Source organism: Elgaria multicarinata, chromosome 5, assembly GCF_023053635.1.
Source record: "Elgaria multicarinata webbii isolate HBS135686 ecotype San Diego chromosome 5, rElgMul1.1.pri, whole genome shotgun sequence".
In the NCBI taxonomy this organism is placed as follows: domain Eukaryota; kingdom Metazoa; phylum Chordata; class Lepidosauria; order Squamata; family Anguidae; genus Elgaria; species Elgaria multicarinata.
Window position 1 is genome coordinate 2215477 of NC_086175.1, and position 24216 is coordinate 2239692.

General features: G+C 47.1%; 1 long non-coding RNA gene across 1 annotated transcript in view; it reads left to right on the forward strand.

The window, feature by feature from the left end:
• Positions 1 to 6313: 6313 nt before the first annotated feature.
• The window catches only part of LOC134398598 (uncharacterized), a 37896-nt gene continuing 19993 nt past the window's right edge, over positions 6314 to 24216 (forward strand). The window contains exon 1 of the long non-coding RNA XR_010025443.1: positions 6314 to 6361. This is a non-coding gene — a long non-coding RNA (uncharacterized LOC134398598). The remainder of the gene's footprint in view (positions 6362 to 24216) is intronic.

Genomic DNA, 24216 nt, shown 5'->3' on the forward strand with positions numbered 1-24216 from the left:
TGGAGCCACATTGGTTTCCTCTGTTGTCGTCTATCCTTTTTTCCTTGTTGGAATTGTTTGTAATTGTGCCTTTAAAATTTCCTTTTTTAAATACTCCCACCCATCTTGGACTCCTTTTCTCATTAGGGTCACGTGCCATGGGACCTTACTTATCATAGTTCTGAGTTTATTAAAATCCTAAAATCCAGAGTACGTGTATGGCTACACTCAGCTTTTGCTTCCTTTAAAATCAAGAATTCAAGTATGACGTGGTCACTTTCCCCCAGAGTTCCCGCAACTGCCACTTTATCCACTAAGTCATCCCTATTGGTCAATATCGTCAAGGATTGCCCATCCTCTACTTCCTTCCTCCACTTTCTGTAGTAGGAAGGTATCATCCACACATGTCAAGAATTTCTTGGAAGGGACGCTTTTGGCCGTATTTGTCTCCCAACAGATATCAGGGTAATTGAAGTCCCCCATCACTAATATATCAGACTTCCTTGAAACACTGGCAATTTGTTTCTCAAAAGTTTCATCCTGATCTTCTCCTTGATTGGGTGGTCAGTAGTAGACTCCGACTATCATGCACCTTTTATTCCTTGCCCCATTTATTTTAATCCAGATGCTCTCGATGGGGCTCCCAATCTCATCCACTTGTATTTCTGTAAAGGGATAGGTATTTTTCAACATATAGTGCAACTGCACCTCCCTTTCTATTTCTTCTGTTCTTTTTGAACAAGTTATATCCTTCAATTGCTATATTCCAGTCATGGGAGTCATCCCACCAAGTTTCAGTTATACCTATCAGGTCATATTTACCTTCATGTATAAGAGTTCAAGTTTGTTCTGTTTGTTTCCCATGCTCTGGGCATTAGTATATAGACATCGAAGACCATGTACTTTATAGTTTGGCTTTGTTCCTACATTGTTGTGGATGCCATTTTTGGGGCATTATTGGAGCTTTTCTCTGTATTGTGGTGGCCTTCATCCACTGTTGCCTTGAAGTTTACGTCTCCCGCTTCCATAAGATTCAGTTTAAAGCCCTCTTGATCAAGTTCTTCATGCTGTGGCCAGATCTTCTGTATATCAAGGTGCCCGATTGGAAGCAGGGCAGAGGAGATGTTTGGGGGCAATCATGTTAATAGCCCTAGTTAGGTCTTGATTACATCTATTGACCAGGGCTTCAACAGGATCGTTGATGGTACCAGCCATAACACCCTCTAAGGCTTTCTGGAATGCAAGAGGATCCATCAGCCTTTGAGGCGGACCCTCCTAATAGGTCTGCCACTCTTGCAGGGGCAGATGGTAGCCATGATACTAACCCTGAGCAGAAAATGGTCTGTCCATGACAACGCAGAGGTATTTATCACCTCCACCCACAGATCTAACTGTTCAGAACTAAAAACAGCATCGTGGTTGTGACCTGTTAATTTGTGGGTACAGAGACCAGTTCGGATAGGCCCATGTTTGTCATGGATGCCATGAATTCCTGAGCTGCACCTAACAAACTGATCCTAAGTGGGATGTTGAAGAAAGTCTGATATGCAGCAGGGTGGCTGGTACACTAACAGAATCCCCAGTCTATCCCTGGTCTTCAGAGTCAGGCACATCAATGTGATTCAATTCTTGGACAGGAAGTCTGGTTAGATTAAGATTGTCTTTGTAGACCACAGCTACTCCACCCCTCTGCCCACGTTTCCTCAACTGCTCGCTAACACAGTACCTAGCTGGGAGGGCCTGGGCCCATGTCAGGCCACTGTCATCTCCCAGCCAGGTCTCTGCAAAGCATGTCAGGTCAGCCTCCTCATCTGTAAGAAGATCATAGATGATATTTGTTTTGTTTTTAACTGACCTGGCATTGCATGGGGGCAAGGAGTGGTTCTGTGGGTGGCTTGTTTCATTTTCCAAGTTCCCCGGGGTGGCAGGGTGACCAGAAAGTAAGATAGGTATTAAATATCTATCTCTACTTCCCCTGTAATGGCACTTCACCCTGCCATCACCGTATCTCCCTCTGCCCTGCACAACTTGTTATGTTGCCTTCTTTCCTTTATACATTATGCTCTACAATACCCCAACTAAAGCAATACTCACAATAGCAAATTAACAAAATACAAGAATACACAATTAACAGTGAAATTTAACAATTAATTAGCTCAATTTGACAACTGGTCTGGTTGAAGTTACAAATTGGCTAATCCAATAAATTGGCTGATCCAACATAACCTTCCTCACACTAAGGTGAAGTTGTAGAACCAACTAGATGGTAGTTACATACATACATACAAGATGTTATGTAGAACTTTGTCTTAATTGTGTGCTGTGAAATCAGAAATGTGACCAAGGTCATGTTTGGGTGGGCACGCCCCCTTGGGGGATGGGCATGTTGGTGGGCATGCCCCCTTGGGGGTGGACATGTTATCCTCCTTTTTGGTTTTCAAAATATGGTCACCCTATGGGATTTACTCTGGAGTATGGGAATCAGCAGATCACTATTTTATAAACTTAGAAATGCACAGCTTAGAATGATCAAAGGATCGATCGTTCGCACTTGCAGACTACCAGGAAAAGGGTTCCGGGGGGGGGGGGGGGATTTAAAAAATCTTGGGAAAAATCAAGGAATGGACTTGGCATCCAAACTTGGCATGCTGAAAACTCTGCATAAGAGCTATCACTGTGCCAATTTTTATCTCTTTAACTTTAAAAACGAGGAGCTGTGGGCAAGGAGGGTCTTTTTTCCATATTTCTTTTAAGGTGAAAATGTACCCCTGGTCATGCCTACTCAGGAGTAAGAACATAGAGTTAAATGGGACCTCTCTCCCTCCCCCTTCATGATTGAGTGGAGAATTGCACCTCCCCCTCCCCCTTCACAGTTCAGTGGAGAATCACACCACCCTCCTCTTTTGTTAGCAAGACCACCCTTAAACACACATGCCCACAACAAAGAACGGGATGGTCAATAGAACGCAACCACAGAAATACACAGGAGGGAGGAGAGCATTTATTTCGCAGGGAGGGAAAATAATCCAGACTTTCTGAGCTCCAAAAAGAAATGAAAAATGGAGGATAAGAGCCAAAATGAGTGTTGGGAGTGTGCTATAAATCGCTGGTGTGATGGAGCCCTACATGTAAGCCTAGGAGGAGCACAGTAAAGCACTTCAGCTTGGTATGAGAGACTTTGAGCCACAAAGCACTCACAAAATATCAATATTCATACAAAGAGCCCTGACTTGAGTGTGCCCCCAAAAAGAAAAATGCACAAGTTGCATCCAAAGTGATTCTGCCTTGCTCTTCTTCCCTGTGGCTTGATCTATTAATTAGGTCAGATGGGCCCAGTTCCTTCACATGTGCTTTGACTGGAGGGGATGGGGGTGAACCTGGGAAGGGATGACACAAGAGCCATTCATAATTATTACAATAATTTCAAGATGCTTGGCAACCCACAGCGACTTTGGCAATATTGACATGCAAATATGCACATAGACTTCTGAAATTTTGGAGTGAAACAATTCAATGTGTCTTATACACAAATACAAACATATGTGAATGCATTAATACAGTACGAAATGAATTTCAGTTAAATTTGCACCTGGTTTTATTAAAATCTGATTTTACATTCATGGAACCTCCATACAGAGAGCTTCAGCTTTTGGGTAGCATAGAAATATAATAAATAGGTAAATGTAATAAATAAATAATACAAACGACAAGGATCTTTCTTGTATATTTGTAGGGATAGAACATTACTGAAAACTGTGAAATTGCGCATTGGTAATATAGTATTCCTGTATTATCAGAAAGAACTCCTTTGGAATGTGAATCTGCCCTGTAGTAGCATCTAGCTACAACTGTAATATGATATTGAAAGATGTAAAACAAGTAAGCAGATATCTTGTGCTAGTATGAAAGTGAGCAAAGCTTTCAGATCTTTCCAAGAATCTAAATCCCCCTATCCCAAGGAAATAGCAACTTGTCTAATTTGGCTCTAATTCAATCCAAGAGTTTGAACCTGTCTGTGAGCTCCATCAGACGAGCATTTTATTCCACCCTCAATACCGGGCATTCACACATTTTCACGAGCCCCCCCCCCCCCATGCCATTGTCTGCCTCCTGTGCGCCTCCTGCCCCTTCTAGCCTTCTTTGCGTGACAAACAAACAGCCCAGTAAATCCAACTTATTTTTTGAGATGGAAATTGCCACTATCTCCTGCTGTGTGCAGGAGAAGCAGCATGATCAAGCAGCATGCACGTTTACTTCCTCTTTCCTCTCCCTTGAGAATGAGGAAATAATGAGGGACAAACGCACAGGCGGAGAAGCGATGGTAAGGAAATGAGATTTCCCCCCAGGGGATGGCTGTGTATGTCTATTATTATTTTTTAGCAGAAATACAGCACCAGGGTCAAGGGTCAAGAAAGAACACGTGTTGGCACAGTGTAAGTAAGATGCTTACTTTAACAGATAATCAGCATATTGTTTGCTACCTTGGTCTTTATTGCCATATACATTTTTAAAATGATAATTACAATACAATAAAATAAAGTTTAAATAGACAGTAAAGCCGCATTTGGAAAAACTATACACCATTCCGAAGAAACATATATGTGTACATGCAAGGAACATACAGTTGAACACAGCGTGGTGCCAGAATGCCAATTTGATGGCCAGGCCCTGCAGAGTAGGTTCCCAGGGCGCCTTATGCTAGAAGTGCGGAATATCTTTCAGCCTGAGGACCCACTTCAATTTCAGAGAAGTGATATGGGGGGGTCGGCTCAGTGCAGCGGTGGGCGTGGCGAAAGCCCCCAAACCGGAAAAGGGCGGCATATGTTAGCTTGGAGGAACTGCCAGGAACTAAGCCTTAGGAGAGGCATCTCGACCTTTTAGAATGACCAGGGGGAGGGCCGCGAGATTTGACTGCACAAAAGCCAGGAAGTCCCCAACTGTCAATGGCTGGGGGAAGGGAGTCGTGGCCATCTGGAGACTCTCAGAGGGCTGGATTGGAGCCCCGAACAGGTTTGGTCCCCGCACTTGAAGTTCTGCACTCCTGCCTTAAGCTCAGGGTCAGCAAGGAGTCGCCCTAGGATTTGAGGTTGAATTGTTTTATTAGTGGCCCTTTCACTCCAGAAAGGTGGCTTTATGCTCTAAATCCCCGGAGCATAGCAAAATTTCAACAGCCCAAGGCCATTAACAAACTCCATGGGAGATGGGACAGTGTCTGCATGGCGGTACGGTGGGGAATGAGGTTGCCTGAACAGCACAAGAAAAGTTAGAAAGCACAGAGGGAGGAAAAGGAGAGAAATAAATGTTGGTGTCTTATTATACTGGTGCTAGTTTTAGCGTCTTGGAAACGTGGTGGGTGGACTTTGCCTACCCTGAAATTAACCCCCTGCACGCCACTGAGCACCACTTGTTGTTTGAGTCTCTCCATTGCGAAGACAGGACCCTCGCGGCGGGGGGCGGGGGGCGGGGGGCGGCGGTGGCGAAACGCGGCCTGTGCCACAGAGCCCAGCTGGTTCCAGAGGTCAGCCTGCCCTGGATTGAGATCCAAACCCTCGATTTCTGTCTCCTGGAGGCCACCAAGCCCTTGCGATCCCGTAACTGGATCCAAAGGGAAAGCTCCGCGGGGAGGCTGCCACCCCGCGCCCTGGGGAAAGAAGCGCCTCGCTCCCGGAAGGCTTCCTTGCCCCGTTCGCTCCTCCCGGTCTCTGCTCAGCCCACTCATTCCGGAGCAGCCCGGTCGCTTTCACGCCACGGCTGCTGAGGCAACGGAGTAACGGCGCCGCCGGGCACACCAGCCCACCCTTCGCCCGCCGCCCGCCGCGACGCCCCGAGCCGGACCTCGGGAGGGCGCCGACGAGGGTTGCTCCCGCGCTACGCCTCAGGCAGCCGTCGGGGGCGACCAGAAAGGCCCGCTCGCCTGCGGCGTGTGCGCAGCGCCAGGCCAACGGCTCCCTTTCCCCAGCCGGCCCCCGTGGCCAACTCCCTCCTTCCCCTCCCCGCCAAGGAGGGCGCGCAGGAAACGGGGGCCGAGCTGTAGACAGCCTCTTCCTCCTCGTCCGGGCGAGGATGGGGCTTTAGGGAACGTCTCGCCAGCCCTCCGCAACGCAGCCACCCGCCGCAGGAAGCTGTCGGGTGCGCAGCTGTCGGAGTCCAACATCGGAGCGGCGGCGAACAGTAATTGTTCCCAAAGCTGCCGCAAACCGGGAAAGGCGGAGATGGCGCGCCAGGAGACCGACGTGCGCCTTCTCCTTTGCGCCGCCTTGCTTTTGGCCGTGAGCAGCCTAGCGTCATGTGCTCGGGAGGAGAAGGAGGCGGACGGCGGCAAGCAAGACGACCAGCGCGCCTCCTGCCACGGCGCCTTCGATCTCTACTTCGTCCTGGACAAGTAAGTGCCCTGGCTTGAGGGGGAGGCGGGACGTCGGTCTTCAAACGGCGCACAAAGGCAGCCACCCACCCAGCCACCCACCCTGGGGCCTTCCAGAACGAAACGGTGTGGCTCTTCCTTGGGGGATGCTTGAGCCCCGCGGTCCGCCTCGACCGGAGCTTCTCGTCTTTGCGAGGCGTGCAGCGCAACCCTATGCATACTTACACCCAAGTAAACCACACCGTGCTCCTTGGGACTTCTTCCCAAGTAAATGAAGAGCATTGCAGTCCTAGTTAAGGTTTTGCCCCAGACGGTTGGTCCTTTAGAATAGAGCAAAAAAATCCGAGAGGGAAGGCAAGGCTTTTCTTGGACCAAGTTCCGTTGGTGTAGGTATGCCAGCCTTTGGATTGCTTGACAAGTAGAGCTGTGTGTTGTGATGGGGCTTGTGCAAGTGCCTGCAGCACAACATCCAAGCTTCATCATGCACTGATGTCCAACTGGCAAGTTTGAATATACTCACACTTCCTGAAGTTACTCCAAGGTACCTGTCATTTAAATTGTTATCTCGTTGTTTCTTTTATAAATTATAACCTGTTGTGTAGTCCAAAGACAACTGAATGTATTCATTTGCCCCAATTGTGACAACTCTAGAGAGATGACTGGAAACCTTGCAGCATTTTTGAGGGATAAATGAATGGCGTTAAAATTCTGCCAGCCACATGGCCATAGATTGGATACAACTGGTGATAATCACACGGATAGTGGGGCATGCTGGTTTACAGGGATTAAGTACTGAGGTGTAGTAATTCTCATAGCACGTGTTAATTGGCCTTGCTGCTTCGTTAGGTGTATTCTCTGAGCAGATGGGTAGTGTGCTTCTGCTGGTGACATTGTAAAGGCTTGTCCTGCCATTAGGCAGAGTGAGGCAGCTGCTTCATAAGCTGTTTTGGGGTGTCATGAAAAGGCAGCAAATGGTTTGTTGTTTAATTTAGCCTATTTATTGTGATTTTATTGCCAGGGAGGATGAGAGGTTTCTGTGTGTTATTTCTGCTTCCCTTGCCAAAATAACTTGGCTAGCCTTGGATACTGTGTACCTTGTCTGGAAGGAGGGGGATTTTCTGCTTTGTTTCAGATAGCAAAACGTCTTGTGCTGATCCTGATGAGGCCTTAATTACAGAGTGTCATCCTAATAATCATGTGATTCTCTCTAATATTTGAATGGGTGGCAGGGTTTGGGGAGAGACAGGAATCCACAACTCCTGGCCACCAACAATTTTAGCCAGATCAGGCCCACTTTCTAAGAAATTGCTGACTGGGGAATGTTGGGAGTTGTAGGACTTTTTCTCTTTGAACATGTATAGCATTATGGGGTGGGGTGGGGTGAGCACAAAAAGTATTTGGGTCAGTGGAAGCCCTCCCTGTTTTTGGAGCACTGATTTCCCTCCAGTTTTGAGTCCAAACCTAAGTTTAGTTGTCTCACATAATTCATATTAGTAAAGCAAAACAAGGCAGGCTGTTCTGAAGACATATTTGCTCAGGCCTGCAGAATGGTGGAGAAGAACCACACAGTTCACTCTTTATTCCCAAGACTTTTGGCCGGAAAGGAGAGAGATGTAAAGCAGGGAGCCTCTCTTTCTCCTCCCCTTCTGGCTTTAGAGAAGGGGTGTGGAAAGTTCAACTACTGAAATATGTTAGAAGAAAGGTTACCCTGGGGTGGGTGTGGGTGTATGGGTTAAAAGTCCTTTTCCCAGCCAATCTTTCCTTTAGCCAGCTTGCTAGTGATTATGAGGAAGGACTGGCACAAATGGAAAACAAGGCATAAATCAGGTTTGGCAAATGTAATGTTTAAAAATGCATTAGATGTGAACCTAGGGAAATGAAGTTTTTTGTACACAGACTTCTGTGTGTGCTTTCGGCCCACACATGACTATGGCTGGGTTCAGACGACACTTTAGTCAAAGCGGGGGGAATAGGCCATCGATGGTGCATTATTGTGTGGGTACTCCCCACACGACATGTTGCCCCGCCCCCGTTGCGTGGCTACAGCTCCTGTCGAGTATGCTAATAGGCCATGTGCTGATTGAGTGACAGTCCACCGGGCCCTTTCCCTGCTCTCCCTCCCTCCTCCATCAGGCCTCCCAGTGCTATCCCAGCAGCCACCGCGGTCCAAAATCCATGGCCACTGACATCGGCACAACAGGAAAACATGCCTCTCATGCCCCAGTGGCTGCTCACCAGCTCTGGGCCGTCCTCTCCATCTTCTATCGCAGCAGTGAAATTCAGCCAAGTGCCCAGACATATGAAAAGCCCCATACAGAGGAAATGTGCCCCTTTCCCCATCCATGCCTCCCCCACCTGCTTTGCTAGGTGCCCCCCCCCGGCTCCCTGGACCCTCGATGCTCCTTCATCGCTAGGTGCCCACTTAGCTAGTCGCCCTGGCAACGCCCCGCCAGCCCACCCACCTCACCAGCCCTCCTCATCTCCACCCACTCCGCTGCCAGCTTCCACTTCCCCAAGCCTTGCGCAAAGCTCAGCCAAAGGGCCACACAGGCACTGCAGCCAGCCACAGCCCTCTGTCCCATCCTGAGCCTCCTCCAGCCCTGCCCTAGTCCCCACTTCTCCAGCAGCAGGCAAAGGGGCCCATTCCCTCCACACAAGCAGTTTTGGAGTCAGTAGCACTATTGAAAGATTCATCAGCAGCTACAGAAATGGGCAGATGGCCATGTGGACATTGCAAAGCGTTGGCTAGGGTGCCCTTGCGGTGGGCAAAGGCATCTGCTAAGGCACAATGGTTAGGGCTTCTCAGAGCATTGCACCTCCCTGCAGGAAGGGAAGTCTTGGGGGTGGGGAGTCACTCAGGAAGCAATGCCAGTCTACTTGTGCTCACTCTCCACTTCTGCTTCTCATACATGGGGGTAGTGCTCCCAGATGCACTCCCAGATCCTTTGGCATACCTGTGCCGCCTCTGCCCTTGCCCCGCCCTCTCCAGCAGGTACAGCAAAGGCCCCCTCCCATCCACCGGGATGGTATCTCTGTCGTCACCTGAGCGAGGCAGATCAGGGCGGTCCTCCAGTAACACATCCCCACGAGACTCATAGATGTTGTGCAGAATGCAGCAGCACACTATGACATCTGGGATGATGTCAGACTCAAGGTCCAGCAGACTAAAAAGAGGACACCATAGTGCTTTCAGGCAGCCGAAGGCACTCTCAACAGGCAGGTGGGCATGGCAGTGATAGTAGTTGAACTTTTTCTGGATGGGTGTCCATGAGTACCAGTCCGGTACCATCAACCATGTCTTAAGGGGAAACACCTGGTCGACCACAGGGCCCACAGGATGCTTGCACATGGAAGTCAGGCCCGAGGAGAAGCACCCTTTACCAGCTTGTCCACCAGAAAGGGAGTTCCAGAAGATGGCCATGTCATGACTCCATCCTGACAACCCTGCAAACACATCCAGGAACCTCCCCCTCGCATCCACCAGAGCCTACAGGGCAATGCTGTAGTAGTGCTTGCAGTTGTGGTATTTGTCGCTCCAAGAGGAGGGCCAGGATGCGCACATGCATGGCGTCCAGTACCTCCACCACCTGCGGGAAGCCCAGGGCATGGAATCCATGCATGTTCTTCTTCTCGTCCCCCACCCAGATGACGTCATTGAGGTACAACTCATTCAGAACCCTCCCGGTCTCCCAGAAGATTTCACAGGCAGTCAACTTGCCCACCCCGAAGATTGTGGAAAGGGGCAAGTAGCCCATGTTGAAGGCCAGCTTGTACAGCGTCAAGGCAAGCCGACGGAAGACTGGAATCCAGCGCCTCATCATGGTGCATTCTCTACACAGAATTAGGGTCACCTCCACCACCAGCTGGTCAAACGTCACATGAGACATGCGGAAACTGCCTCAGAAGCACTCATCGTCCCAGTCCTCCAAATTCTGTATCTCTTTCTAGACAATGTTGGTCCGAGGAAGCACCCAGCAGCGGACAGTATTGCACTGCTCCAGCAGGTCCTTAGCCATTGCCAGTGTCAGGATGCTGTGTAGAACATCCACTGCCATTCTTCTGGCCACCATGCCTTCAGCCGCCCCAGCCCTGTCTTGGGTGGGCAGCAGGACCTGGAGGCAGTCCAAGAGCGCTGCCACTGCAGAGGAGCAGCTGAAACACCCCCAACATTGGCAAAGAGGACATGGCCGGGCAGAATGGAGCACAGACACTGCTGCCTCGCACGGAGGGCATCCTGCTCCTCGTTATCTCCACCATCATCTGCTGCCACCACGATGATGCCCTCGATGTCGTTTTCAATGTTCTTCAGTGGCCAAGGGAGGAGCGGCAGGTGCCACGGCCAAGGGGCAGGCCACTAGCAAAGGAGGTGGAGGCAGGGCCGTAGTGGGAGTAGGCACATCTACAGTGTGGGAAGATTGAATCCATAGAATCCCTCTATGGGCAGATTGTTATATCTGCTCTGCAGCTGGACAAGAGGGGAGAAGGGGGATGGGAGGAGGGGGTGAGAGGCCCACACTCCATGGAGAAGCACACTACTGAGGCTAGGGGGATGGGAGGGGCGCTGCTGGGGGTGCTTTAGGAATCAGGGGGACTGAAAGGTGGCAGCGCCACACAATGTGGCCCAACAGGCCCATGCCTAAATGAAATGAATGTGACAACTCTTAAAGCTGCAATACTACATATGCCTACTTGGAAATAAGGGCTCTTTTTGTTGTTTATTCGTTCAGTCGCTTCCGACTCTTCGTGACTTCATGGACCAGCCCACGCCAGAGCTTTCTGTCGGCCGTTGCCACCCCTAGCTCCCCCAAGGTCAAGTCTGTCACCTCCAGAATATCATCCATCCATCTTGCCCTTCCTTTTGCCTTCCACTTTCCCTAGCATCAGCCTCTTCTCCAGGGTATCCTGTCTTCTCATTAGGGGCGTGCACGGACCCCCCAATCCGCTTCGTGGCCTGATCTGGAAAATCCGGATCGGGCCCGATCCTCTTTGCGCCGCTCCGCAGAGCAAGATCCGGCTTCGCCGCCGTCACTATATGGACGGCGGCAGCGGCGCAAGATAAGCCACCCACCCACCCCACCTCCTTACTTTCCTCCGTCGCGGGCTTCAATTGAGGCCCCAATTGAAGCCGGAAGAGGCCTCGGCCTTCACTTCCGGCTTCAACCAGGGCCTCAATTGAAGCCTGCGACGGAGGAAGGTAAGCGTCCCTCCTCCCTGCTCCCTTACCTGGCGCCGGCGCCGCCACTGCATGGATGGCGGCACCGGCAGCGCCAGGTAGGCCAGGCCCCTGCCCCCTTACCTTCCTCCGTCGCGGGCTTCAATTGAGGCCCCGGTTGAAGCCGAAAGAGGCCTCGGCCTTCACTTACGGCTTCAACCGGGGCCTCAATTGAAGCCCGCAACGGAGGAAGGTAAGCGTCCCTCCTCCCTGCTCCCTTACCTGGCGGCACATGGATTGTGCCACCGGCGGCGCCAGGTAGACCAGGCCCCCGCCCCCTTACCTTCCTCCATCGCGGGCTTCAATTGAGGCCCCGGTTGAAGCCGAAAGAGGCCTCGGCCTTCACTTCCAGCTTCAACTGGGGCCTCAATTGAAGCACGCGACAGAGGAAGGTAAGCGTCCCTCCTCCCTGCTCCCTTACCTGGTGCTGCCGCTGCCGCCGCCGCATGAATGGCGGCGCCGGCAGCGCCAGATTAGTCCCCCTCCCCCCCCACTTACCTGCAGGCGAAGCTCCGGATTGAGGCGATCCTCTTCGCCTCGATCCGCAGCCCCCCTGACTGTCTTCGCCTCCGCCTTTTTCGGAGGCGAATTAGGCCGCCTCGCTCCTGCTTCTCTGAACCGAAGAGAAGCAGAGCACATCCCTACTTCTCATTATGTGGCCAAAGTACTTCAGTTTTGCCTTTAATACCATTCCCTCAAGTGAGCAGTCTGGCTTTATTTCCTGGAGTATGGACTGGTTTGATCTTCGTGCAGTCCAAGGCACTCTCAGAATTTTCCTCCAACACCACAGTTCAAAAGCATCTATCTTCCTTCGCTCAGCTTTCCTTATGGTCCAGCTCTCGCAGCCATAGGTTACTACGGGGAATACCATTGCTTTAACTATGCGGACCTTTGTTGTCAGTGTGGTGTCTCTGCTCTTAACTATTTTATCAAGATTTGTCATTGCTCTCCTCCCAAGAAGTAAACGTCTTCTGATTTCCTGGCTGCAGTCAGCGTCTGCAGTAATCTCTGCGCCCAGAAATACAAAGTCTGTCACTGTCTCCACGTTTTCTCCCTCTATTTGCCAGTTATCAATCAAGCTGGTTGCCATAATCTTGGGTTTTTTTGAGGTTTATCTGCAACCCAGCTTTTGCTCTTTCTTCTTTCACCTTTGTCATAAGGCTCCTCAGCTCCTCCTCGCTTTCAGCCATCAAAGTGGTGTCATCTGCATATCTGAGATTGTTAATGTTTCTTCCTGCGATTTTAACTCCAGCCTTGGATTCGTCAAGCCCAGCATGTCGCATGATGTGTTCTGCGTACAAGTTGAATAGGTAAGGTGAGAGTATACAACCCTGCCGTACTCCTTTCCCAATCTCGCTCCATGAATTGCTGAAGTCTACCTTGCAGGATCTTGAGCATTATCTTACTGGCATGTGAAATAAGTGCCCAATATCCCCAATATTATTATCCTTCCTATAGAGATCTTCCGCATATTCTTGCCACCGTTTCTTGATCTCTTCTGTTTCTGTTAGGTCCTTGCCATCTTTGTTTTTGATCATACCCATTTTTGCCTGGAATTTACCTCTGATGTTTCTGATTTTCTGGAAGAGGTCTCTTGTCCTTCCTATTCTATTGTCTTCTTCCACTTCCGCACATTGCTTGTTTAAAAATAATTCCTCATCTCTTCTGGCTAACCTCTGGAATTTTGCATTTAATTGGGCATATCTCCCCCTATCACTGTTGCCTTTTGCTTTCCTTCTTTCTTGGGCTACTTCCAGTGTCTCAGCAGACAGCCATCTTGCTGCCTTCTTGGTTTTCTTTTTCTTTGGGACGTTTTTTGTTGCCACCTCTTGGACAATGTTGCGAACTTCTGTCCATAGTTCTTCTGGGACCCTATCTACTAAATCTAGTCCCTTAAATCTATTCTTCACTTCCACTGCATATTCATTAGGAATATTAGTGAGCTCATATCTAACTGATCTGTGGGTCTTCCCTATTCTCTTTAGTTTGATTCTAAATTGTGCAATAAGAAGTTCGTGATCTGAACTACAGTCAGCTCCAGGTCTTGTTTTTACTGTCTTTATAGATGTCCGCCACCTTTGGCTGCAAAGGATGTAGTCAATCTGATTTCGGTGTTGGCCATCTGGTGAAGTCCATGTATAAAGCCGTCTTTTCAGTTGTTGGAAGAGAGTGTTTGTTATGCACAGTGAGTTGTCCTGGCAGAATTCTATCAGCCTATGTCCCGCTTCATTTTGTTCTCCTAGACCATGCTTACCTGTAATTCCAGATGGGAATTCCTCCCCTTCGGAGAAGAGATCAGCAAAGCTCTTGCTGAGGCTTGCCACTGAGTAATGGGCAGCAAGACTTGTGTGCAGATGAGAAGTCGTTCTGTGCAGCCCTCCAGCAGTGCCTTTTAACACCTCATTGGAAACTGCATGCCTGCTCTTGCAGTTTTTCCAGTTGTTCTTTGTAGGCAGAGTGGGGTAAGAGCTGTAAGTACATACTTCTTGTTTTCATATTATTGGAAACATTTTTTTTAAAAAAAAGAATAATTATGATAACTTGGGTTGTCCTGATGCAAAATCTAAAACCCGGACCACAACTCGTTAGCTGTACACAGCCTGTTTTCCACACCGTCATTTCAGTTCATTTGATGAGGGAGCCAGGACCATTGGCCAGTTGCTAACAAGCCCTTCCTGGGCAAGGTGCTTGAGTGGGTGGTGGCCTGTTAACGCCAGATGCTCTTAAAGGAGGACGGGGCTCCTGGAACTTTAAGAGTTGTATGGAAAAAGGAATTTCAGCAGGTGCCATTTGCATGCATGCAACACCTGGTGAATTCCCTCTCCATCACACCAGTTAAAGCTGCAGGAGCCCTGCCCCCTTTTGTATCTGATCACTTTAGTATAGCTCCTGCAGCTTTAACCGTTGTGATGAGGGAATTTCACCAGGTGCTGCATGCCTACAAATGGCACCTGCTGAAATTCCCTTTTCAATACAACTGTTAAAGATACAGGAGCCTTGTCCTCCTTTTCATATGGTCACCCTATCTTAAATTTATTATCTAGATCCATTTCAGTTGTGCTTCAGGCCTGGTTTGGAATGGAAACTGCTTTGGTTGCCCTGTGAGATGACGTTTGCTGAGCAGGACAGCGGGAGTGCTCCCCTGCTGATTCTGCTGGGCCTCTCAGCAGCTTTTAATATCATCAGCCATGACATCCTTCTGGATAGGCTGTTTGTACTGGGTGCTAGAGGAACTGTGTTGTGGTGTTTCTGCTCCCACTTGGATGACCAATTTCAGAAGATAGTGTTTGGGGATTATGGGGTTCCACAGAACTCTGTTTTATCCCCCATGCTATTCAACGTGTACATGAAACCATTGAGAGATGTTATGCTGAGATGTGGACTGAGATGACACCAATATGTGGATGACACCCAGCTCCATCTTGCATCTAGCATTGTCCCTGGAGGCCCAGGTAGCCTCGGTGGTGTGGAGCACCTTTTATCAGCTAAGGCTAATATACCAACTATATCTGGACAAAGATAGCCGGGCTACCCACTCCCTAGTAACTATTCATTTGGATGATTGCAATGTGCTATATGTGATGCTGCCTTTGCAAACCATCTAGAAAGTTCATCTGTTCCAAAATAGGGCAGTGAGATAGTTAAAAGAGACTGGAAAATATGCCAATGTGTTGTCGTCTGCACTGGCTTCTAAGCCCAATTGAAAGTGCTGGTATTAAGGCACATAGCGACTGAGGACAGGGACTTTTCAGTGGTGGTGCCCCAGTTGTGGAAAATAGAGACGCCTACAATGGGGTCTTTTTAGTCCTTCAATTTTCTAAAGACGTTGTGTGTGCTTTTAGACCTTAGCATGGTTTTATTTTGTAGCTATTGTTGTTCTTGGTTTCCTGCTATATTATATACTATGGTCTTAACTCTATTGTGTGAACCACCCAGAGAGCTTTAGCTATTGTGTGGTACAGAAATTATTAATTAAGGACACAATCGATTGTGCCCTTGCTGCTCAGAAACTTCTGAACTCTGAGCCTTCCAAAATACCTATGCCTTGCTAGGCTGAAGCCCACAGGGCAGGAGGGGTAGTGGGGGTGGGTGGATCTCTGACTCCCCTTTCCAAGGTCGAAGCACTACCTCAGATCTCAAAGGTTTTTTCGCAGAGGCCTGAGGATTGCTCTCTAAAAGTTGCAAATATAATGCAGCAAAAAACACCAAAACCTTGTTGATGTTGTTGTTTTCTGGCAACTCTGCGCAACATTGTAGCTTTGAAAGCCTGTATCTACACAGCTACGGTTCATCTAATTTATGTGTTATACTTAATATCTGTCTGTACTTTCGCTCTGACTTTAATATCACCATGGGGGCAGTGGCAGCACCAAGTGAGGGCAAGTGCCCCCACCCCCAGCAAGGAGCTCACCACCCCAGTTGCTGGACTCCTGTGATTACTGGAAGGAAAGGCACTTTTTCATATATACCTACAGCACTTGAACGGTTCTGCTGCAGCCCTTGATTGAGCCAACACAAAGGTCCGTCTTCAAGATGTCAATAGGCCAGGTTTGGGGGGGGGGGGTGGAGCATCCACTGAGGGGGAAGGGGGAAGCACCTGATGTGCAGGAGGGCGAAGTAATGGAGGAGAGGTGGGCAGCAGCATTGCTGGGGGAGGGGGGTGAGCTCGAGTCCCTGCCTGCTGTTTTTTCTCAAACAGTTTTTCTCAACCCTACCCCCCCCCGCCCATTCTATTCTTTTGTTTGTTTGTTTTTTCAACTGCACAGAACTGAGGCAACTCAGGAAAGGGGATCACTCACAACTGTCCTTCATTGTGGAGGCTTCCTTTCTTGTTCATCTCTTTTATTTTAAAATGTAGTGGGGTGGGGGTGGATAAGAAGTGGCCGCTTAATTCATGCAGCAGCAAGCACAACTTTGCCCTTAGTTGTCTGGTGGGCCTTTGGAGCACTGAGGTGGGGTGTGAGAGGAAGGGAATGCCTGTTGGCATGGGGGAAGCATGCCTCCCTCCCTCCTGGGCTGGTCTTGCTCAAGGCTTTTTTCTTTTTCTTTTTTTAAAATGATTTTATTATTTCAAACATCATAGATACACATACCACAAAGTCATTACATAAAATACAAACAGAAATTCAAACTTAAAATACACACAAAAATACAATAAGAATATCCAAGGTTAAGGTGTACCTCCGGCTTCCTTCATATCAGAAATGTGAACTATCTTCTCTCATTCTTTAATTACATTTAACACAGAATCAAATTCATTTCTTCTTTCTGTCTTAACTATATCTTATACATTGAATCCACAACCAAATACATCGTTTCTCCCTGTTTCTTACCGAATTTTAAAAAATTACATTTAACACAATAATCAGATTCATTTCTTTCGTCTGTCTTAACTATATCTCATACATCGAATCCACAGACAAATACATAATTTCTGTTTCTTGCAAAAATTATATCAGAGATTTCCAATCAGATATAAGCGTAGATGTAGACCTTTCTCTCATTATCGATGTGAGTTTTGCCTTCTCTGCCAATTCCAGCATCTTCAACATCCACTCGTCCGTTGTTGGTGTCGTTTTGTTCTTCCATTTGTGTGTATACAACAGTCTCGCTGCCGTTGTCATATGTAGAAATGATGTTCCCGCTTTATCTTTTAACTGTTTATCCATTAGTCCCAGTAGGAAAGTTTCCGGTTTCATTTGTATATTAGTCTTTAGTATTTTTTGAGTTAAAGAATGTATTTGAGTCCAAAACACATGTACACCAAAGATGATAAAGGTTCCTTCTTCTTTACATTTCCAACAGTTTCCCAAGACACCCCTACACATTTTAGCTAACTTTACAGAAGACATATACCATCTGTATATCATCTTATAGAAATTCTCTTTAAGTCTCAAACATAATGTAAATTTTAAACCCTTCCCCCACTGTTCCATTAAGATGTTGTATCCAAAGTTTTGAGCCCATTTTATCATACAATCTTTTACCTCCTCATCCTCTGTCTTGTACTTTAATAAAAGTTTATACATCTTTGAGATAACATGTTCATCATTTGTACATAACGCCATTTCAAATTCAAATTTCAGTTGCTCAAATCCACAATTCTTTTTGTCTATTTTAAACCATTCCATGATTTGTGCATAAGGAAACCATTGACATTTTCTTTTCTTTTCTTTTTTATTTTTATTGTGAATATCAACAAACAAAACATAAAATACATCGTGAAAACAAAAAAGAAACCATAGATTGTGTATATAGAATTATCATCATTTCCAGCAAGTGTTGCAATTGCAAGTATTGCCATTGTGCTATAAGTCTTCATCCCACATACCCTTTTATTGTGGTTCTACCTCGAATTATCCCTGGTTGGTTATATAGTGGTTATATACTGTATGAAAGCTTGAAAACTTATACCTGAGCGCTTGTAAGTCCCAAGCCTCTTTACATGTCTCCTGTAGCATTGTTCTTATCCTGCCATCGCCTCCGCCCATTGATCTCCTTTGCACCTCCCCCTCCATTGATCCTGCTGGAAAACCTCCCTCCCCCTCCCATGAACTGCCTGTGTATGGGCACTGATCACTATCAATGGTGTGTTAAAGCTCACGCTTCCATTCGCCCCAAGCCTTCCTGATCCCTGCTGGCTGGTTGCAATTTCTCCGAAACCAAGCAAGGGATCTAGCCTGTCCCACTGTAATGTGTGTGCCCAGCCTCTTCTGATGCTGCCCCACCGCAGGGGAAACTTCTCTTTTGCAATACCGCCCCCAAAGGAGGAGCATCTGGTTGCAATCCCTTGAAAAGTGGGTTTCTTTCTTCTTTGGCATGAAAACTGTGAAAGCTTCCCGGGGGATTGGTTTAGGGGAGGCTGGGCGTGGACCTGTCTGTCGGCAGCTTTGAACTATCAAAAGGGTGGAACACTGCTCCTTCGTACTACTGGGCTATAATCATAACAAATCAACGGATGACCCAATCTGATTATAATTGGGTATGCCGAAAGACCTACTTAAGACCTGCCACTGTGCCCATTTGGATCTCTTTATCTTTAAAAATGAGGGTGTTGCTGGCAAGGAGGGTGCATTTGCCACATTTCTTATAAGCTGAAAATGCCTACTCAGGAGGAAGCAGGCATTCTTCCATTGTTAATACAACCTGGGCTCATTCTCTGGGATTGAAAAAGAGAATTTGTGTTGAAGATGGTGAAAAAGAGTTGAGTGGCGTGTATAGCAGTGGACTCCCAAAACAGGCAAGAAATCAATACAAAGAATGACCGGGAGCCAGTAGGGTATGCAGGAAGGGAAACCTCTGCGGCTTCCCCCCTTGGATGCCTGGGACTGCTTGCTCCTGAGCTGCCTGCTGTGCAAAATGGTTTAAGGTTCCAGAAACCAGCGAGTTGGTTTTTTTTAAGGGTGTGTGTGTGGGGACGTACTAAAACAAAGGACAATGCTTGCCCATAGGGAAACCATACTTGCCCATAGAGAAACCATACTTGCCCATAGGGATGCATTGAAAAGGGCTTGTCCATAGGGAAACATAGGACAGAATTCTCCATAGAGAAACCATACTTGCCCATAGGGATTCATTGCAAATCCCTTGCCCATAGAAAACAATGGGACAGAATTCTCCATAGAAAAACCATACTTGCCCATAGGGATTCATTGCAAATCCCTTGCCCATAGGGATCCATGGGACAGACTTCTCCATAGAAAAAACATACTTGCCCATAGGGATTCATTGCAAATCGCTTGCCCATAGGGAAACATAGGAAAGAATTCTCCATAGAAAAACCATACTTGCCCATAGGGATTCATTGCAAATCGCTTGCCCATAGGGATCCATGGGACAGACTTCTCCATAGAAAAACCATACTTGCCCATAGGGATTCATTGCAAACCGCTTGCCCATAGGGAAACATAGGAAAGAATTCTCCATAGAAAAACCATACTTGCCCATAGGGATTCATTGCAAACCGCTTGCCCATAGGGAAACATAGGAAAGACTTCTCCATAGAAAAACCATACTTGCCCATAGGGATTCATTGCAAACCGCTTGCCCATAGGGAAACATAGGAAAGAATTCTCCATAGAAAAACCATACTTGCCCATAGGGATTCATTGCAAATCCCTTGCCCATAGGGATCCATGGGACAGACTTCTCCATAGAAAAACCATACTTGCCCATAGGGATTCATTGCAAACCGCTTGCCCATAGGGAAACATAGGAAAGAATCCTCCATAGAAAAACCATACTTGCCCATAGGGATTCATTGCAAATCCCTTGCCCATAGGGATCCATGGGACAGACTTCTCCATAGAAAAACCATACTTGCCCATAGGGATTCATTGCAAATCGCTTGCCCATAGGGATCCATGGGACAGACTTCTCCATAGAAAAACCATACTTGCCCATAGGGATTCATTGCAAATCGCTTGCCCATAGGGAAACATAGGAAAGAATTCTCCATAGAAAAACCATACTTGCCCATAGGGATTCATTGCAAATCCCTTGCCCATAGGGAAACATAGGAAAGAATTCTCCATAGAAAAACCATACTTGCCCATAGGGATTCATTGCAAATCCCTTGCCCATAGGGATCCATGGGACAGACTTCTCCATAGAAAAACCATACTTGCCCATAGGGATTCATTGCAAACCGCTTGCCCATAGGGAAACATAGGAAAGAATCCTCCATAGAAAAACCATACTTGCCCATAGGGATTCATTGCAAATCGCTTGCCCATAGGGATCCATGGGACAGACTTCTCCATAGAAAAACCATACTTGCCCATAGGGATTCATTGCAAATCCCTTGCCCATAGGGATCCATGGGACAGACTTCTCCATAGAAAAACCATACTTGCCCATAGGGATTCATTGCAAATTGCTTGCCCATAGGGAAACATAGGAAAGAATTCTCCATAGAAAAACCATACTTGCCCATAGGGATTCATTGCAAATCGCTTGCCCATAGAAAACAATGGGACAGAATTCTCCATAGAAAAACCATACTTGCCCATAGGGATTCATTGCAAATCCCTTGCCCATAGGGATCCATGGGACAGACTTCTCCATAGAAAAACCATACTTGCCCATAGGGATTCATTGCAAATCGCTTGCCCATAGGGAAACATAGGAAAGAATCCTCCATAGAAAAACCATACTTGCCCATAGGGATTCATTGCAAATCCCTTGCCCATAGGGATCCATGGGACAGACTTCTCCATAGAAAAACCATACTTGCCCTTAGGGATTCATTGCAAACCGCTTGCCCATAGGGAAACATAGGAAAGAATCCTCCATAGAAAAACCATACTTGCCCATAGGGATTCATTGCAAATCGCTTGCCCATAGGGATCCATGGGACAGACTTCTCCATAGAAAAACCATACTTGCCCATAGGGATTCATTGCAAATCGCTTGCCCATAGGGAAACATAGGAAAGAATTCTCCATAGAAAAACCATACTTGCCCATAGGGATTCATTGCAAATCGCTTGCCCATAGGGATCCATGGGACAGACTTCTCCATAGAAAAACCATACTTGCCCATAGGGATTCATTGCAAATCGCTTGCCCATAGGGAAACATAGGAAAGACTTCTCCATAGAAAAACCATACTTGCCCATAGGGATTCATTACAAACCGCTTGCCCATAGGGAAACATAGGAAAGAATTCTCCATAGAAAAACCATACTTGCCCATAGGGATTCATTGCAAATCCCTTGCCCATAGGGATCCATGGGACAGACTTCTCCATAGAAAAACCATACTTGCCCATAGGGATTCATTGCAAATCGCTTGCCCATAGGGAAACATAGGAAAGACTTCTCCATAGAAAAACCATACTTGCCCATAGGGATTCATTGCAAACCGCTTGCCCATAGGGAAACATAGGAAAGAATTCTCCATAGAAAAACCATACTTGCCCATAGGGATTCATTGCAAATCCCTTGCCCATAGGGATCCATGGGACAGACTTCTCCATAGAAAAACCATACTTGCCCATAGGGATTCATTGCAAATCGCTTGCCCATAGGGATCCATGGGACAGACTTCTCCATAGAAAAACCATACTTGCCCATAGGGATTCATTGCAAATCGCTTGCCCATAGGGAAACATAGGAAAGAATTCTCCATAGAAAAACCATACTTGCCCATAGGGATTCATTGCAAATCGCTTGCCCATAGGGATCCATGGGACAGACTTCTCCATAGAAAAACCATACTTGCCCATAGGGATTCATTGCAAATCGCTTGCCCATAGGGAAACATAGGAAAGACTTCTCCATAGAAAAACCATACTTGCCCATAGGGATTCATTGCAAACCGCTTGCCCATAGGGAAACATAGGAAAGACTTCTCCATAGAAAAACCATACTTGCCCATAGGGATTCATTGCAAACCGCTTGCCCATAGGGAAACATAGGAAAGAATTCTCCATAGAAAAACCATACTTGCCCATAGGGATTCATTGCAAATCCCTTGCCCATAGGGATCCATGGGACAGACTTCTCCATAGAAAAACCATACTTGCCCATAGGGATTCATTGCAAACCGCTTGCCCATAGGGAAACATAGGAAAGAATCCTCCATAGAAAAACCATACTTGCCCATAGGGATTCATTGCAAATCGCTTGCCCATAGGGATCCATGGGACAGACTTCTCCATAGAAAAACCATACTTGCCCATAGGGATTCATTGCAAATCGCTTGCCCATAGGGATCCATGGGACAGACTTCTCCATAGAAAAACCATACTTGCCCATAGGGATTCATTGCAAATCGCTTGCCCATAGGGAAACATAGGAAAGAATTCTCCATAGAAAAACCATACTTGCCCATAGGGATTCATTGCAAATCGCTTGCCCATAGGGATCCATGGGACAGACTTCTCCATAGAAAAACCATACTTGCCCATAGGGATTCATTGCAAACCGCTTGCCCATAGGGAAACATAGGAAAGAATTCTCCATAGAAAAACCATACTTGCCCATAGGGATTCATTGCAAATCCCTTGCCCATAGGGATCCATGGGACAGACTTCTCCATAGAAAAACCATACTTGCCCATAGGGATTCATTGCAAACCGCTTGCCCATAGGGAAACATAGGAAAGAATCCTCCATAGAAAAACCATACTTGCCCATAGGGATTCATTGCAAATCGCTTGCCCATAGGGATCCATGGGACAGACTTCTCCATAGAAAAACCATACTTGCCCATAGGGATTCATTGCAAATCCCTTGCCCATAGGGATCCATGGGACAGACTTCTCCATAGAAAAACCATACTTGCCCATAGGGATTCATTGCAAATTGCTTGCCCATAGGGAAACATAGGAAAGAATTCTCCATAGAAAAACCATACTTGCCCATAGGGATTCATTGCAAATCGCTTGCCCATAGCGATCCATGGGACAGACTTCTCCATAGAAAAACCATACTTGCCCATAGGGATTCATTGCAAATCCCTTGCCCATAGGGATCCATGGGACAGACTTCTCCATAGAAAAACCATACTTGCCCATAGGGATTCATTGCAAATCGCTTGCCCATAGGGATCCATGGGACAGACTTCTCCATAGAAAAACCATACTTGCCCATAGGGATTCATTGCAAATCCCTTGCCCATAGGGATCCATGGGACAGACTTCTCCATAGAAAAACCATACTTGCCCATAGGGATTCATTGCAAATCCCTTGCCCATAGGGATCCATGGGACAGACTTCTCCATAGAAAAACCATACTTGCCCATAGGGATTCATTGCAAATCGCTTGCCCATAGGGATCCATGGGACAGACTTCTCCATAGAAAAACCATACTTGCCCATAGGGATTCATTGCAAATCGCTTGCCCATAGGGAAACATAGGAAAGAATTCTCCATAGAAAAACCATACTTGCCCATAGGGATTCATTGCAAATCGCTTGCCCATAGGGAAACATAGGAAAGAATTCTCCATAGAAAAACCATACTTGCCCATAGGGATTCATTGCAAATCGCTTGCCCATAGGGATCCATGGGACAGACTTCTCCATAGAAAAACCATACTTGCCCATAGGGATTCATTGCAAATCGCTTGCCCATAGGGAAACATAGGAAAGAATTCTCCATAGAAAAACTATACTTGCCCATAGGGATTCATTGCAAACCGCTTGCCCATAGGGAAACATAGGAAAGAATTCTCCATAGAAAAACCATACTTGCCCATAGGGATTCATTGCAAATCCCTTGCCCATAGGGATCCATGGGACAGACTTCTCCATAGAAAAACCATACTTGCCCATAGGGATTCATTGCAAACCGCTTGCCCATAGGGAAACATAGGAAAGAATCCTCCATAGAAAAACCATACTTGCCCATAGGGATTCATTGCAAATCGCTTGCCCATAGGGATCCATGGGACAGACTTCTCCATAGAAAAACCATACTTGCCCATAGGGATTCATTGCAAATCCCTTGCCCATAGGGATCCATGGGACAGACTTCTCCATAGAAAAACCATACTTGCCCATAGGGATTCATTGCAAATCGCTTGCCCATAGGGAAACATAGGAAAGACTTCTCCATAGAAAAACCATACTTGCCCATAGGGATTCATTGCAAACCGCTTGCCCATAGGGAAACATAGGAAAGAATTCTCCATAGAAAAACCATACTTGCCCATAGGGA